Source organism: Ictidomys tridecemlineatus, chromosome 1 (assembly GCF_052094955.1).
Source record: "Ictidomys tridecemlineatus isolate mIctTri1 chromosome 1, mIctTri1.hap1, whole genome shotgun sequence".
Classification (NCBI taxonomy): domain Eukaryota; kingdom Metazoa; phylum Chordata; class Mammalia; order Rodentia; family Sciuridae; genus Ictidomys; species Ictidomys tridecemlineatus.
In genome coordinates this window covers 44,950,540-44,968,736 of record NC_135477.1, presented here as the reverse complement: position 1 = coordinate 44,968,736, position 18,197 = coordinate 44,950,540, and the positions used below count along the sequence as shown (strand labels likewise).

The window sequence follows — 18,197 nt, the reverse complement described above, 5'->3', positions numbered from 1 at the left end:
GTTGCTCACTGGCAGCGCAGCTCAGTGGCAGAGCATGTACTTAGCATGCATGAGACCTGGGTCGAATCTCCAGCACCAGAAACAAAAAAACAAATCACTCAAAACATTATGAGCAATCACACTATCACAGAGCCAAAGATCAGTGCATGCTTTGGGTAGTTTTTTGTTTTGCTGTTGTTCATTCCAGGTGGTTTGGTTTCAATTCCAGTATTATCAAAACCCGATATGACCTGACTGGCATCAGGAAAAACCTCTGGATTACCTCAGTTTCTAAGCCGGCCCTGAACCAGAGGCTGGTGGTACGGAGTGAACTGCTTCCGTCTTCTGGACTCTTTTCCCCAGTCTGTACGCTGGACAGGTTCAGTCCCACGGTTCATAATACCCTGTCCCATCCCATTCCCACTGAGCAGTGCAAACAAAGAGTGAGCTTTACTCTTCAAGGCCGCAGCTAATGCAAAATTTAAAAAGAGGGCAAACCAGGGCTACCGGGAGACAAGATTGGGAGTCACAAAAAGTCCAAGGGGCAGAGATGCAGGTCCCCCGAAACAATATCATGGGAGGAATAGGATGTCTTGTTCTCGGAACCAAAGAACCACACAATGAAGAAGGGTACCGACTGGGCAGGGCGGGGAAGCCCGAGGTGGGATTTTGCAGGAAAGGCTTAATGCAACAAGTCCGAGGACTCTGGGCCAGAAGGCTGCAAGAACTAACGAGATCTCAGGCTCCAGAAGCAGAAAAGCAAGGCCAGATTTAAGGAGTTCTCTTCCATCTCAACTGGTAACTACACACCCTCAGATGGGAAAGGGGTGAAGGGATGGGTCAAATAGGAAAGGAAGGCAGGAGGCTCCCCAGAGGAAGAGGCTCTGAGGCTGTGGACAGGAGAGACCCCCAGGGGACAGGGATACCTTGGGTGGAGGATGAGGACCATATATGAAGGGCAGAGAGACAATCTTATTTAGAGGGATGCCAGTGAGCTCACAAGCATGCCCGTCAGGAAGAGATGAAGGGGAAGAGAAATCCAGAAAAGAAGGGACTTTAGGAATGGCAAGGCCAGTGGCCAGGAAGGACAACCGCCTCGTTATCAAGCTTTCTGTGACTCTCTGAAGAACCTGAAGGTTTAGATGGACTGCAGGGAACGGGAAGGTTCCCCGCCTTCCTACAGTGCTGTCAGAGGGATTAAGTGTGCTCTGCATGGTCTATGGAGCAGAGATGGGAACAAGGGTGAACCGTCTGCATGCTGGGCTGCCTCGGGATGGAAGGTCAGGAGGGAAGGCACAGGGCCAGCACTCACCTGGAACAGGTGTCCTAAGGGCCACGGCACCTCACGTGAAGGGAGATGGAACCAAAGTACCCCATCCACCCTAAAATTACCCACTAAATGGCCCCCTATTAAAAGCGAATAAGCCACATTCAGCCTTCTATATTCCAAGCCCAACACACACCACTATTAACGGGTTTTTTAGTTTTGTTTTTGTTTGCAATTCTGAGGATTGAACCCTGGGTGCTCTACCACTGAGCTACATCCTCAGCCCTTTTCATTTTAATTTTGAGACAGGGTTCCGCTAAGCTGAGGCTGGCCTCCACCTTGCAATACTCCTGTCTCACCCGCCCAAGTTGCTGGGATTACAGGTGCTGGCCACCACACCTGGTTTTCCATGCTATTCAATTTACCTTGCATTTAACACCTCTACGTTTTTGCTCTCAATTAAACAAGGAGATTCACAAATTTTTTGAATCATCTCTCTTTCCATATGATAAGCTCAACAACGCACTCCAGGCCACCCACAGTCACCAACAAGGAATAAGAGTCAAACACCATGTCTACTTTCCAACCTCAACTGTCATCTTTTAAATCTCCTTGCTCTCTGTGGGGGCAAGGAAGGCTGGCTGGCACCTTGGTGGGTTGTTTTCCAAAGACGCCTACTCAGGAAAGCAGGTACAAATAAACTCTCCCACTCACACCTCCAGGAACCTCCGTCTCAGCTCAGCCCTGCCTGGGACGCAGGCGGCCAGAGCCCTGGTCCACGCACTGTGGGAACGGAACGCTTTGCTCCTTTCTCGTTACGGGCACCGGCAGTGCCCCATCTTCCAGTAAGCCGCCCTCCTCTTCAGATCGTCTCTCTCCTCCCCATGGCGAGTTTCCACTGTTAATTAAACTTGGCAGGCGCCCTTTCTTCTCTCCACCCACCTCCCTCCCTAGCTGGGGGAGTCCACGGGCCAACCAATACATTCTGTTCCTCTTCCCTGTCCCCAAAGCCCGACGGGGCTCTGGGGCCTGACCTGGGGCAGCATGACATCTTTATCTGCATCTCTAGGCATCACCCCACCCCACCCCAGGCAGCTGGCAGGGTTCCCTGGGGCCAGTGGGGGTCGTGATTAACATTGGACAGGGTCCAGTTATCACCATGTTCCCAGAGCCTTGGACGTCACAAAGGGGGAAAGGCCCAGAGATGTCATTGTCTCGGTAATGCTTTGTCTCTGCAGCTGTTGTCTTAGGCCTGTGTGGTCAGAACCGTCTGGAAAAAAGCAAAAGGAGAGACTCTCCCCCTCGCCCCCCTCCCCCCAGTCACGGATGTCCTTTCAAAGTCAGTGGCTTCACTTCCGTGGGTCTGAGGGGTGGAGGTTGGGCGTCATCAACCTCTAGGGTTTCACAATCAGATTCAGAGGTCACCAGAAGTCCCTTCGCAGCCAGGCACTCAAGGATGCCCTGCATGGCCCCTCACTCTGACTTGACCCAATCCTAGGAAGGGTGACAATTCCTCTGGATCCCCTAAGTCACCTCCACCTCCTTACCCACCCTGAAACCTGGAACAGCCCAGTGTCATGTTGGGCCCCCAAAGAGGGTCCACCTCACAGAAAGGCCCAAGCCACTGGGGACCACAGGATCAGCCTGGCTCTCCCCTTTATCCCCCACCCCGCAGGGCTGCAGGGTGCTCCCCCCAACTCCCACATGCCTCCCAGAGAAAGTGGAGTCAGGTGGAAACAGTTCCAGAAGACAGGAGCTGCAGGCCAGCTGTTTGGACATGTGGGACAGAGGTCACACGTGGGGGACTCTTCACTGTCACAGCGATTGCCAGGGGACCTGGAGGAAGGGCAGGTTTGGGAGGGGCCTGAGACTCTGCACAGCTAAGGGGCCCCCCAGGGCACATGGCCCACAGCCCATCAAACCAAGCCTCCTCTGAAGCCCTAGGGGAGGCAGAAGCCTTGGAAGGGAGCCGGCCTGCTGGCCCTGTGGGGCTGACCCGGCCCCGGGCATTGTCTGCATCCCTCGGAGCCCAGGCCCTGCTTATTCTGTTTACTCTGTGACTCAGCCCCACTGGGTCACTGAGCCCACTTCAAAAGAACTTCCAGTAAAATCACCCTAGCGATAAGGGAACACCCCAGGCTCCCAGGCTCCTCGGGCAGCCCGCCAGGCCCAGCAGGGATGAGAGTGTCCCTTGGGCACCCCTCGGTTCACCTGGAACCTTCATCACCCTGTAACTCCTGCCACAGCCGGACTCGCTCCACCTCTAAGCCAGCACAGGGGCCCCCACCTGCAGGAGGTCCGGGCCAGCAGGATGAAGGTGGCTCGCCGGGCCCACCCTGCCGCTGCCTCTCCAGCTCACACCTAAGGAGCCGCAGCCCACAAGCTGACTAGCACATGTCCCTCACGCCCCCCACATGTCCTGTGTGCTGTGTGGCCCTGGGCCAGGTTTTGAAGGAGACAAGCCAGAGGTTCAGAAGCCCCAAGGTTGCTTACCAGCTGTGAGACCGGGGGTGGGGGGTGGAGGTGGGGGGGGGGTCATTCCCCTCTCTGGACCTCAGGGCCCAATGACATGTGAATGACTAGAACACAGAATAACTAGCACAGATCAGCCTGCCTGAGTTCAACTCCCAGCTCTGTCCCTCACCAGCTGTGTGCCCTCAAGCAAGTAGCTGAGTCTCTCTGTGCCTCCATATGCCCACTTATAAAATGGGATGATAGGAACACTAACCTCATGGAGCTGCTATGGGGGCCAATTTAGTATATGAAAAAGTGCCTAAAACAGCACCTGGCATTACCAGTGTCTTCTTGGGTGTTAGTCATTGTGATTATGGCAAACCAGTCCTGCAGAAGGCCCTTCCCACCCTGACTTTCTTGATTCCTAGATTACCTAAATTGAAAGCCCTGACACAGTGATGAGGTCACACGCCACAGAGGCAAACTGCCAGACTGTATGGCACTCTCTAATAACAGTAACAGCAGCTAATAGGTACTGAGCACTTAAGTGCTGGGACTGTGCTAAGCACCTTGCATGCATTACCTCAATTAACTCCCATGATAATCCTGAGGTTGTCATTAGGTCCCTTTTACAGAGGAGAAAACTAAGGTTACAAAATTTAAGCCACTTGTTTGAGCTCATGGTAAGGCCCCTACCACAGAACCCCAGGCAGTCTCCTTCAGAGCCGGTCCCCCAACCCCTACACGCACTGCTGCCGCGGGGAGCAGTCAGGGAAGACTGCAGGAAGGAAGGGGCCCAGAGCTGGCCCTGGAGGATGGTGGATAAGCACGTGAGAAGCAGTGTCTCCCGCTGTGGGTGACAAGCCTTAGAGCAGGGCTGCTGGCCCCACTCAGGGCTCCCCAACTGACTCCCCAAGAGTGGGCATGCCTCCTGCCCCCACCCTTCGGGGGCTGTCCTCCATGCCCTCCTGGAGCCTCCCTGGGTATCACGTGGACATATGTAAAAGCGTGGAAGGGTGTCGGGGAACAGAGTTCAGAACCCTCACCCGCTGGGGTCCTTCCTGAATGTCTACTACACCTGGCTGTTGTCAGCAGGTAAGTGGGCAGGGTGCTTGTGGCAGGAAAGGTACTCTTTATACACAGGACTCCATGCAGTCCTCCTAGGAGCCCTACAAGACAGACTGTGACCAGCTCATCTTCAAGGAGGCCCAGAGAGGCCACAGGACCCACTGAAGGCCACAAAACTAGCAAGCAGTAGGTCTTGTTCCAAACACAACTCTCATCCGTGGACCCGGAACTCCTGCTTTGTTTCCAAGAAGGTCAGAAAAATCGGAACTCACCAGATCCTTGTCCCGGTGGACAGCAGACCATGTGAGCAGCCATCTCCTGGCCCAGTGACAATGCTCAGGGCACCAGAGGCATCTGAAGGTCTGTGAAGTCACTGAGCCTGAGGAGATGTGTCCAGCACTCACCCTACAGCACCCAGCCCTTCCCAACAGTGGGCAGGAAGAGAAGCCACCGTGAGAGAGATGGTTCTCGTCACCTGTGTGCCTCAGGACCAGTCTCGTCCTTGGGTCCTGGCCTCTCTGACCTGTCTCTCCTCCAGTCAGTGACTTCCCCAGGTCCCCCTTGGAAAGACCAGGACGATGGCTAGAACAATCTAAAGACATATCCCTATCCTAGGTCTTTAGAAGGCAGCAGGAAATCAAATGAGCCGTTGAAGTTTCCAGAACCTGTTGGTGATTCTGTTGCTTATACCAAATGCAAAAGTACTTCGAACAGTGTCCCCCCACCCCGCCCCACTGTCCCCTTCAGGCCACGTCATCCCCCCAAATGGCCATGTTCCACTAATCCAAGTTCAAGGTAAGCTGAGGAGTCAGCCAAGGAAATGACAGCTCTGGGACAGCTTAAGCCCTACAGTGTGATCAGGAAGGTGGATATGACACCCAGGCTGACAGGTCAGGGACATTCCATCCTCAAAGGCCACCGAGAGCAATCACCAAGGAAATGGCTCATCCTCATCAGCAAACCAGTGCTGTTTCTGCCTCCTCCCCCTTCAACACCTTCGCCGTCACCCTCCTCATCTGCTTTGTGAAATGCCTTGAGAATCACTGCCCACCTGGCAGCCCAGGCCCCAGGAGCAGCAGCCCGGGCTCTGCACTCCTGGAGAACCCCCTGCCCACCCAGATACGCCCGCAGAGTCTGAACTCACCAAGACCACGGCCACAGGGACGGGAAGCTCCCAGTGCTGGTACAGCAGAAAGCAGGGGATCAGTGCTGCGTGTACCTGGGCGCTCCCTGGTCTGGGCACCCCCTAGGGCAGATACTTTTTCTGAGCCTCAGTTTCCTCATCCATGCACTGGGGCTCAAGGTCTTTATACAGTCTGTATGGCACAAGTGGCTGAGCTGAGCAAAGGGGCTGCCAGATGCCACAAGTGCTCTGTGACTACCAAGGAACTGCTTACAAATGACACGTCTCCTCTGCTCCAGTGGCCCGTCTCCTTCCTCCCCGTCCTCTTTACCACTAGCTGCTTTTCTTCCAGGAGCTCCATCCCCTTTCTTCTACTCTTATTTAAAACTCAAAACAAAAACACTACATACACACACACACACACACACACACACACACACACACACACACACACACACCAGGAAAATAAATCGAAATACGGGAGCTTCCCCTGCATCTCCGTCCATTCCACTTGGCCCAACTCTTGGGGCCTCGAGTGGTCCAAACCACACAATTCTACACTCTCTCTGGTTCCTACAGGCAAAAGTTCCCGATGCCCAGCCCTGAAATTCTAGAATGCCCAAGATTTGTGATCAAGGACAGAAGCGGGCAGGGATGAGCTCCAGGGCGCTGTCTCTAGCAGCTGTGAGCAGAAAAGGGGGGAAGAGGGGAAGAGGGAGGCCGGAGAGCTCTCAGGGTGTTCTTGCAAAAGTCCCCCTGAACCACTGGTCATGGGGTCCAGTTGGGAGGGGGCACAGGAGCCTGTGCAGAGAGGTAGGAAGTGAGGAAAATGGGGCAGGGGGAGCGTGGACAGACATGGGTGCTGGGGTGCTTGGGTGGAGTGTCTGGGAAGATGACACCCTTAAGAGAGGCAAAGAGCTGAAGAAACATCAGTTCAGAGAAACAATGGGTGGCTGAGGCTCAGACTGAACCAAAGAAAACCCCTATGCAGTGTCTGACATGGTCAAGACAGGGAAAGCAGCAGGATCCCTGAACAGGGTGGTCCACAGCTGGTCCACCTCCAGAAACAGGATTTCCCGGTGGACGGCACTGGGGAGGTTTACTTTAACTAATTGCTAATTGGAATTAAACCTTAAGTTCCGATCTGTTTCTCTAAAATCTTCAACTGACTGAGACTGAAGGGGTCCTCAGGGGGGGGAAAAAAAAATCAAAGGATTTCCATGGATTCCCTTTTGGAGGCCCTGAGAAATAGAGTCTAAGAAGAGTCTGGCCCATCAGAAGGTCTTCTAATCCAAGATCCTCTCAGATCAGGTGACGGACACCACGCAGAAGGGTCTGTCACCACTTCATAACAGTGATCCTTGGTGGAAAGAGTCCATTCCTGAAACTGCAGGGACATTTCATGAGGTTGTGCAAAAAGGACAGCTGCATATGCTCATTGCAGAGATCTACACAAGTACCAAGATTCTCCTCTGCTACACGCCACGTCTGACCTGAGCTACAGGCCCACCGCCCCCACACACACGCAAGCAGGGGTGGCTGCCTGTGCCAGCCACCCCCTGACCCATCAAATCAAGGCACACATCTCGAGCAGCCTTCTCCCTGAAACCCCAAAGCAAGTTCCAGCTTTATGGCTATTACTTCAGCGAAGCCAAGTGCTCACATCGACCTGCAGTGCACGGCCAGTCTTACCCTCCAAGGCTCAGAAAACAGGCCCCAGTCACTCTTCCCTCAGCTGAGCTCCCCCGATCCTGGGCAAAATCTGTTCACACAATGTCTTCAGATTGCCACAACTCAACCACAGGAAATGGGGAAGGAGACCAGAGAAGCATTTCAAATGCACAAAAGGATGTGGGTTCTTTCACACTTGGGTAGCCCTCAGAAGAAAATGTCGATCTTGAGTAACAAGAGAAAAAAATTTCCTTATTTTGTATAAGGAGGAAAAAAAAAAAATCCACATGTGCAACCACAGAGCACAGCAAATGAAACCAAAGTGCTCCAGGGCTCCTGGCCCACTGGCCACCTGTGGTGACCCTTACGGAAACCCTTACGGCAAACAGGCCCAGTCTGTTCCCTAGGGACTAGGGCCCCAAACTTGCATCACAGCACCTGGTCCCCAGCCCCTGTGCAAGACAAATGAGGGTAGAGATTTTCCGAGTCTGGGATAGATCGGGTTTCCAGGCCGACTTCAGCCTTTGTGTCCCTAAGGGGCCCCGACGGCACCCAGCCTTGACCTTCTACAGATGTCCAGAGAGGGGGCAAGTGAATCCAGGTCCCATGTTGAGCTGGGGTCAGTGACAGAAGTTAAACTCAAGCCAACCTAGGACTCTGATGGGCAGGACGTGGAGATGAAGTGGGGGGGTGGGGGGCTAGCTTGCAGCCTGCTGGCACCTCCAAGAAAAGCCCCTACTCTATGAGCACCCAGAAATGCCGGGTTCCAGGACCTCTTCCTCCCCTGAGACTGGTCAGCACCTCCAGCAATCCAGACTTTTAAGATGCTGGTTGGTGATGCTGGGGGTGAGTGGGTCAGTCTGGGATTCCCATAGGGCCTGCACGTGCAGCTCAGGGCTTCCTGAATCCAAACACTGACCCTATCTACAAGTGCTCAGGACCCCAAACCACCCTCAGGGCCCTCATGTCCACAGAACCATGTAAGAAGAGTAACAGTGACCGTCACAGGCTGAAATGAGTCCCCACACAAACTTTTATGTTGAAGCCCTCATCCCCAGTACTTCAGAATACAACTGTATTTGGAGAGAGTCTAAAGATGTGATGAAACTAAAACGAGGCTGATATGATGGGCCCTAGCCCCACGTGCCTGGTGTCCTTGTAAAGAAAGGAGATTAAGACAGACAGAGGGAAGGTCATTCATCAGAGACCCAGGGAGAAGAAGACTGCCTACAAGCCCACGAGAGAGACCTCTGGAGATGTCAACCTTGCCTCCAGCTAGATCGTGCACTTCCAGTCTCCACATCTGTGAGACAGAAGATGTGTGTCATGCAAGGCGCCCATTCTGCAGTGCAGTTACGGCAACCCTAGCAAGCCAATAGTTAAGACCACCTGCCCAGTGCTCAGTCACCTGGGCCCCGTGAGCTTCTTCCAATCAACATCAACCACGAAACAGCCATGAAAATCGTCATTTGCAGACATTATCTTACTTGAAACTCGTGTGGGAGGTACTGCTATTAGCTGCTAGCCCTATCTTTCAGATAAGAATGCAGAGGTTCTCGGGGTTAAAGAACTAGACCAAGTCCTTCAGCTAGATGGGGAATGACCAGGTGCACCTGCCTCCAAGCCCTGTACCCTTCACAACTGCTGAGCTGCCTCTGTGTCCTAAACCCTCTCTCCCCTGCCTTTCCCCTCCCACTAAGCTGCCAGTGGGCTCCCGCCTAGATGAGCGCTGGCTGAGGCCACTTGCCTTCTCTCCCAGCCACAAGCCCCCAGCAGATACTTAAGGGGAACCCAGGCTTTCTAGGTGCATAGTTCTAGACTCTTTTCCTTTTAATAAGCACTGTATTGCATTGGTAATGGGGGAGGGTGGTCATCGTTGAGGGAAAAGAAGCTAATGCAGTTAAGAGACTATTGATCTTCAACTTGTATGCAAAAAAACAAGTGATCAAAAGGAAAATATTTAGAACGACTGCTATGAAGAAAAAAAAAAAAACAAAAAAACCACAAGCTCCCCTTGCCAATGTCCCATCAGTCGAGATGAGATAAGGGACTCCTGGGGCAGAAGTAAGGCTGCTGCGGCCAGTAACCCCAGCCAGGCCATCTCTAGAAAATGTCTATTTTTAAAAGCATGTTCCATTTCATCACATCTCAGAAAAACAAAGAGGAGACCTCGAGGAGCAGAAAAACAGACTTCGCAGCGACCTGCGGCGCGTGTGCGTGAGGCAACAGCAGCCGCCCCTGGCCAGCCAGCAATTTTCATCTGAAAAATGCAGATCTCTAGTGGCAGATGGGGCCCAGACACTGAGCGACCATCAGCACGAGTCCGACAAGGTGCCAATTTTCATCTTTCCTGGGGCCTGCTGGGCTCCCGGCTCCTTGGTTTAAATGGAACCGGTCGGGATGTTGTGCCAGCATGTGTTTTCCTCAGAGGCAAACATTCTCAGTCTACGACTTGTTCTTTCATTTTCCGAGAGCTTTGTGTCCCTGGTGACTACATCAAAGATGAGACAGGCCGGTGGGGAGGAGCGTCGGGAGCACCAGAACAGAGCCAATGCAGAGGGCAGGAAGGGCCCAGTGAACTGCAAGGAAGCAAAATGCAGCAAGAGCCTGCTCCTCAGCTCCCCAACCTGAGGGTCCGGTGGGTGTGTGGCAGGGGGAACAGTGCGCTCCCCTCCCCCTGCTCCCCCAGCACCTCTGTGTTAGATGCCCTGGAGGTCCCGGAGGAGGAAATGGTGCAAAAGAACACGCAAAAATCTGGTGGAGGACAGCAGAAGTCCCATGTGAACAGGGAGGGGGTTTAAAATATTGCTAATATTCATCAGGCAGAGCTTTTGGACATAGTTAATGACACTGACCTTCTGGAACCATTTTAAAGTACATTTTCATTCTAAGATCATTCATTCATTGGGGCCTCCTAAAATAGTCTCCAAAGACAGATAGCAATGTGCCCTCATCTACTGCCACACCATCACTGCGTGTCAAGCAAATGGAATTCAGAGGCAAGGACATCTGTGAGGACCGTTCAACCCATTAATAAATAACATCCTCCCAAGCTGGGAGTGGAGCTCAGTGGTAGAGTACTTACTTGCCCAGCATGCGCCAGGCCCGGGATTCAATCCCCAGTGCTGCCGGGGGAAAAAAAAAAAAAAGAAAAATAACTTCTCAAGCTTCATATGATAAACCTGTGCCACACTGGCCTTTTATCATGTGTGAGGTGCTGGGGGTTGCAGGGCACAATAGAGACCCCTTTAAGAAAACTGAGGAAGAACTCCCAAATGGCGACATTTAAGTCTTCAAAAGCTTCACTTCTTCTCTGTTTGCGTCTCAAAGGGTCAAGGTAAACACATGGCCATGAAGAAGGTCTACAGCCCACACACACACCCTCCCAAGGCCTGAGCCAAGCACAAGAACCAATGATGCATCCATAAGAGTCACTAGAAAAACAGCAGAAAATGTGCCCCCATCTTCAAGAAAAATGGCATCTGTTCCAGGTCCCCAGCTCCAAGCTGGCTGCCATGTGTGCCGGCCACCTCGCCCAGGGCTGACAGCACCCTCCGACCACACTCACCACAAAGGCCACTTGTTTCCCACGAGTGCCCAGAACAGTGGTGGAACCAGTTGGCCCAGTCCAGGACTGTGGTCCTGTGGATGGGTGGTGACCGGGGCACACTGTGACCTCAACAGATAATTAGCGTGGTGGTGTTGAGTTACCGAGCTCCCACAGGTCACCTGCCACGCTGGAAACTGGGCAGGATTCTGCTTCTAGACCCAAGAAGAGAGCAGCAGGAGTCCGTTACAGGCCACCTCCACCTCTGTCCCTGCCTCTGCACACGAACACCCCCCAACACCAGAGGGGCAGAAGAACAGGCCTCTAGAACTTGCCACATGAGTAACCTGGGCAGGTCTTAGGATGGGGGCATAGTCATCCTATGGGTGGTTTGGAAATATGTCGGGACATGGTTCCGGTAGGCATGATGATGGGGTAGGAACTGGGGCGGGACCAGAGATGATGAGCATCCTAAAAGTACAGAGGACCCAAAAGCCCAAGGTCTCCTGTCGAGGGCCATCCGTGGACTATGTGTGGACCAGCTCAGCATGGAAGCCCACTGAGTGGGAAAGTCTGGAATCTGCTAAGTCTATATACAGATACATGTGAGCGCCCAAATACACGTGAACGCCCACCCAGCTCTGCCAAAGGTCCCACACAGCACCGGAGATGGGGTGACCTGCTACAACCTCCACCACTCAACCTCTCTGAGATGGGTGTAACCTGCCAAGAGGCCAATCAACCTGTGGACTGCGAGACATCACGAACCAAGAGTCCACCCATGAAACCTTGTCCCTGCCTTTGATGTTCCCCCTTAAATAAACCACAGGAGCTATTTTCTAGTTGTCTAGCTCCAGCTCGTGTGTGGGCTGGGCCTATCAGGTGCCCCAAGCTTCCTTTAAAACTATTTTTTCTGATTCTGTGTCTTTTGTTCTTCATTACTTATTCTAGACTTTAATTTTCCTCCAGTGGCTCACACCCTCCACGGGAAGGAACTAGGACCCCTTAGCGGGGTGCAGGCCGCCTCCCGACACTGGAAGCAGTTCCATTATCCCAGCTGTCCTAACCACACCTGAGCCACCCGACTCAGCATAACGCCACAGCAGATGTGGCAGTAGGAAGGAACCAAGAGCCACAAAAAGAAGAAGGAGAAGGGGGAAAAAAATAGTCTGGGAGACACAGAGATACACAGTCTATCTGCCCAAAGGGTGATGCTAAGGTAAAGGGGAGACTCAGAGGCAGATGGGGGCCAAAGAAGCGATGGGCAGCTGGCAGGCTACACACCAATGAGAGCAGGCAGCTTCTCACACTGAGGGACAGCGACTACCCACTAGGACCACAAAACGTCTTCAGCTGGTGGAACTCCTGACTACTGACCCACCAGCTCCAACGTCCACCTGCCCTACCTCCACATCCTCCTCTCCACCGTCACCATGTGGCAGCACCCCTCCCATGTCAACTATTTCTCCCCCCTCCCAATTCACCTTGGGTCTCTAGGGTCCCAGTTCTGCCACCCACCAACATGAGCAGGGTGTGTGGCGCCTCTCTGCACCTCTACTTCCTCATCCACCATGGCTCAGGATGAGATGAACAACCATTCTTCAGGGAGGTCCAGCATGGTCGTTTTCAGCTACTGGACACCTGCAGGCGCCCCCTCCAGAGAGCACTTTGCAGAGCCCAGCTCTGTGCCATCTCTGAGCTTCCCAGAGCCCCTGCTCTTCCCTCCAGCTGCAGACTGAAGAGTGACTTCATAAAGGCACTCGAACCCTCCCAGGGCTGTCTTCTACAACCCAGGCTTCCAGCCAGGGTAAGGGGCCACTTGCTCACCCCGCCACCGCCCAAGCTCAGGAGTCCTCACCTTGCTCTCCGTTCCCAGCACCACCACCTCTACCGACACCTGGGCCAGCCTTCTAGGCCCTGCTCAGATTGGACTTCTCCAAGCATCTGCTCCACTATCCAGCTGACCTCTACCAGTCCTGACTTCACCTACGCTTGGGAACCAACCCAGCTTCAGGGGCAAGTGACTTCTGCAGTCTCAAGAGGCCCCACCAGGGCCTCACACTCTGCTGTTGCTGTCCTGAAATCCACCATGAGCAAGAAGCCCATATTTCCATTTGGCTCTGGAATTGCAAACTGAGGATCCAGTCCTGCTGAGAACTCCGCCAGGAATGAGGCAGTGGTTTATGTCTATGTCCCACAGCAGAACTTGTGACATGGTGGGACTCAGGAAGAAGGAAAGGAGGTGAGCCTCCAAGTCTGTGAGCAGCTGCCACCTCGGGGAGTTGTGCATAAGCCAATGTGCTCACTTCTGTACACACACACACACACACACACACACACACACATACACGGGCGGAGGACAACAATGCAGCTCAGGCTATTCCCCAAACCCACAGTCCCTCCAGCCCTCCAGTCCTGCTACACAAGACATCATGAGGGCACCTGGACCCCATGGAAGCGCAGCACCTCCTTGAGGTTCCAAACCCTGGGTGGCTGCCAGCTGCTTTGTGGACAGTTCATTTCATAAAGCTCCAGTATGCAGGAAAGTCGGCTCGGAGCATCCTGCCTCTGCCCCTTGCTGGCTATCATCTTCTGCATGGGGTCCAGAAGGAGGGAATCTTCTTGTGCGGCCATCACCATGCCAGGCCCCTCCTTTTCTGCATGATACAGGCCCACTATGACATGGGCCCACAGTGACCACTTTGTCCTGCCCTCTAATATATATCAGTGGGGCCCACAAGTTCCAGACAGACACACTCACAGGCCAGACAAGGAACCAGGGACGGCAAGAGCTTTCTGGGGACACCCCAGTGGACAAAATCACACCCAGCCCTGGCTCTGGTTGTAGCAGCATATCTGACACGTGCCCTCAATCTCTTCCTACCCCGTGACCCATAAGCAGCCCGCTGGCACCAGCCCACAACCATAAGCCAAGCAAACTTGTGGGAAAACATTCCCTCGCCATGCAGAACAAATGTAGTTGGCCCATCACAGAAAGAGGAACTGCTCGTGAAAAGACAAACACAGAGGACGCAACGGGCTCCTCCTTCACATGACTTGGGAGCATTTTCAACACAAAATTTGGGCTGATTTTAGACATGTTCCCACCTTCAATGGAACACTGTTACCATGGAGAGTCACAGAACACAGGATAGAGAGGACCCAGAGATCAAGTGGTCTAATGCATGCATCGGACAGATGGGGAAACCAAGGCTCCGGCAAGGTCAGCCACTGCCTCCCTCTACTCTCAGATCCCACATGTCCCTGCAACTGTGGGCAAGCTGCCACCCACTCCAGCCGTGAGTTCCTAGGTACCAGGTGTTTCCTTACTCAGCTCTATGGCCACAGTGCCTCGCGCAGGTCCATGCAATCAGCGGTACGCAGCAAAGGGCTGCTGTACCTCAAAACAACATGTTTTTCACAATAAATATACACAATTTTTATTTGCCACTTTTTAAAAAATGAATTAATTGAAAACAGAGGCCAGAGGTATAGCTCACTGATAGAACATGTGCTTAGCATGCATGAGGCCCTGAGCCTGATCCCCAGTACCCAAAAATAAATGATGAAAGTAGAGGGTTGATGAATAAATGAAGCTCAGAATGGCAGCCACTCAGCCAAGGGTGAACAAAGCTGGACCCAAAGCCATGGCTTCCGGCTTTCCTCTGCGACTAAACACCTCAGGTGCTGAACTGGGTGAAGGAACGCCAACTTCAGGATGAGCAAAACTGGGATGCTGTGTGGTACAGGGCCAGGACGCACGGGCAGACCAGACCTGCTGCAGCCCTGCCTCTGACATGGTATGTGGCCAACTGGGCTGCATGTCTCTGAGCCTTAGTTGCTAGTATCAGAACCAGAAAAAAAGAGAAAACGAAATAAGTATGTACACTGCAGATCTAACAGGCCACTTAGTTGGCATTATTGGAGAGCAAAGGTGGTCCCTCAGGGATCCCCAGAGATGCTGCTCCATCTCTTTTACCCACCAGCTCATTCATTCCTCCAGAATCTGGTTAAGTGGTGAGAACAGAAACGGTTGGCCTCACTTTACTCATGGGAAAGCAGGTCCCTAGAGGCCATTAGCAGGGACTGCTTTGAGTGCCCCTGGAAACCCAGGTGCTATCTAAAAACTGCTAAGACCCACGGCACAGCAAAGAGGCCCAGGAGTCCCTGCCTCCCAGACAGCAGCACCTGCCAACCCGTGTCCCCCTGAGCAGCAACACCTGCTGTCCACAGCCATTTCTTGGAGGCCACAGGGAAGCATCACCTGTGGAGTTTCCTAGACGTTGGGGCAGGATTAGAAATCCAAGGATGGGCTAGGGTTGTGGCTCAGTGGTAGTGCGCTTGCCTAGGATGTGTGATGCACTGGGTTCGATCCTCAGCACCACATACAAATAAATAAAGGTCTATCAACTACTAAAAATTATTAAAAAAAAAAAAAGAAAGAAAGAAATCCAAGGATGTTCACATGGCCCAGCACAAAGAAGCAAAAAGTGACCATGCCCTGCAGCCTGGAGGCTGCAGACTGTGTCACCTGCTTTCTAATTTTCCCTGGAGGAAATATAACTAACAGGGGATGTGGGGAGGGGCCAGACTGAACTCCTTCCCTCAGACTGAGACCCACTACTCCCCACTGTCCTATCTTCCACCAAAGTGGCCATCTTGGGTCCTTCCCACAGATGAGCTGATCCCTCCATCCCTCAGGCAACCAGAGCGAGTGCTCATAACCTCAGTTCCTAAACCCCAGGCCACAGAAGGCCTCATACAGAAGATGGTACGGAACCGCCAGACCCGCCACATATGCTGCCCTGGTGGTCCAGGGTCCCCTTACCTACATGGATCTGGATCCCAGGCTCTGGTGTGTGGCCATGAACACACATGCAGAAACGACGGCAGCAGGGCAGTATCTGCAAGGGTGCTGAGGAGCCTAGAGGCGCTGAGGTTGACCTCTGCAGCCTGACTGCCTGGCTGCGAGACCCAGCTCACATGGCCACCAGCTGTGTGACTCAAGGCATATTCCTTAACCACTCAGTGCCTAACCTTCCCCACTTCTAAGACAGGCATGATGAATCTCCCAGGGCTCATGGTAAAGAGGCTAAAACAAGATAACACTTAGCACCATGCCTGGTATAAAGATAAGAAGCCCCATTTCCCCACCGGCACTACGGTAATAGGGTTGCCTCTGGGACTATGTGTGCTTTTTTTCTTCATTAAATGAATTTTCTACATGAATGTGCATATTCTATTATCAGCAATGAATAAAGTTTGTTTGTTTGAGATGTGATAAAAAGAACAACTTAGAATCCCAAGTAACCCTTTCCTCCAAGCAGCCCTCTCGCTGCAGATTCCTTTTGGGGGCGGGGCCTTTGGAACAGGGAGTTCTCCAGCCCAAGGCAGCATGACCTCTCCTGCTCTCTCAATTCCAGTACCTTTTCTCCTGCCCGACCAGAAAGATTCCCATGTGACCTCCCAGGAGGCCCCCTGCTGGCCAGAGCTTCTTCCTCCCTGGGGACCTTTCCCTACCTGTCACCACCCCTTCCCCACACAGGCCCTGGCCCATCCCAGGAGTCTGGCACCAGCTGTGGCTTCCTGGGGATGAGGCACTCACCAGCCCCAGCTGGTGGGCAGGAGGGCAGGACCACACTCCTTCTCTACTTCCAGAGCACTCCTTCCACCTCGTCCCTTGGGTTCTCAATATAGCCCTTTGAGACCCAGGCCTGGGTTCAGGGAAGTGGTGAGCCAGTCACACAGATGGACTAACGCCAGCCTCCCTGAGCCCCACAAGGCTCATTCCAAGCTCCTCCCAGCGCTGCCCACAGCAGACCCAGCCAGCAGGCCTGACCCCACACAGACCTGCACTGGCCTCTGGGGGCTGGCCAGCTCTCCCTCCACCACCACCCCCCTCCCACTACACACACTCTCTCCTTCCTCCTCCCCAGCTGGTTCTTTGGTCCTACACTGGCCCTGAAAGGGCCAGCCCTTCTGAAGGTATCCAGAGGCAAGGAGAACAGTAACCCCACACCAAAAGTGGGAGGAGAGGAGAAGGTTTGCGTTTGTAGAAGATGCTACTGGTTTTTCTCTGTTTTATGTCAAATGACCTATAACCCTCCCAGCAACGGTATTTTTGAGCCCTGAACACTTAAAAGAATTTAGCGGGACAGTTTAAATTGTCCAGACTTGAAAGTGTCAGATTTCATAAACCAAAGAAACTCAGAACACACAAACCAACCTCAACACAAGGATACTGGAAAAGTGTCTCAACGGTTCTGACCACAATTCTGAAAAGAAAGGAGAGCAGATCCCCAAAGCCCCTCCCAAGTTTCAAGAATCCTAAGACTGCCCGGGGGAGGCCACAGAGTGCATGCCTATGTGTCTATCATAACAACGTGTTCTCACAAAGCCACCCATGATCAACTTTATACTCCATGCTTTAAAAAAAAAATAACACTAGCATAATAATCAACAAAACATGTTTATTCAAGCATCTGTTTAAGAAAAAATAAAAATAAAAACCTATAAAAGGCATGTTTGGCTTGCCTAGCATGTACAAGACCCTAGGTTCAATCTTCAGCACCAAAAAAAAAAGTCTACAGGTTACAATTGAATCCACTCTGACTTCCTTGGGCCAAACAATGGCAACTTGTCACTCATGCAGGAACAAGTCCTGGTCATGCATGCTTCAATGGAATGCGTTCTTCAGGGCTTAGGGGTGACATGTCCAGAGGGCAACAACTTCTTTCCAAATAGATCAGGACAACAACTGCATGTGTGACACGTGGAGAGAGTGAGAAAGAGAAAAGGCGACTGACGCAGGCGCCCAGCTCCCGCAAAAACCACGGAGTGCACGCTGCACCTTCCTTCCCACCTCCTGCGGGTCTGAACATCTCCAAAACAAACATCCAAGAGGACAAACGGCACTGCTAAAAATTTGTTTAAAACAGAAAAGTCTGAAGTAAAACAATCCCACGGCCCCGATAAGTCTTTAGAATTATTGTTGTCATTTAACTATGGATTCGAAAATAGGAGAGTAATATAATATTGCACGATACACCCAAAAAAGGGAAATATCATAACAGAATCTGATAACAAAC

The 18,197-nt window shown here is 52.6% G+C and overlaps 1 protein-coding gene across 3 annotated transcripts in view; it reads right to left on the bottom strand.

The window, feature by feature from the left end:
- The window catches only part of Dlg5 (discs large MAGUK scaffold protein 5), a 103,817-nt gene that overhangs the window by 59,497 nt on the left and 26,123 nt on the right, over positions 1 to 18,197 (bottom strand). The window lies entirely within an intron of this gene.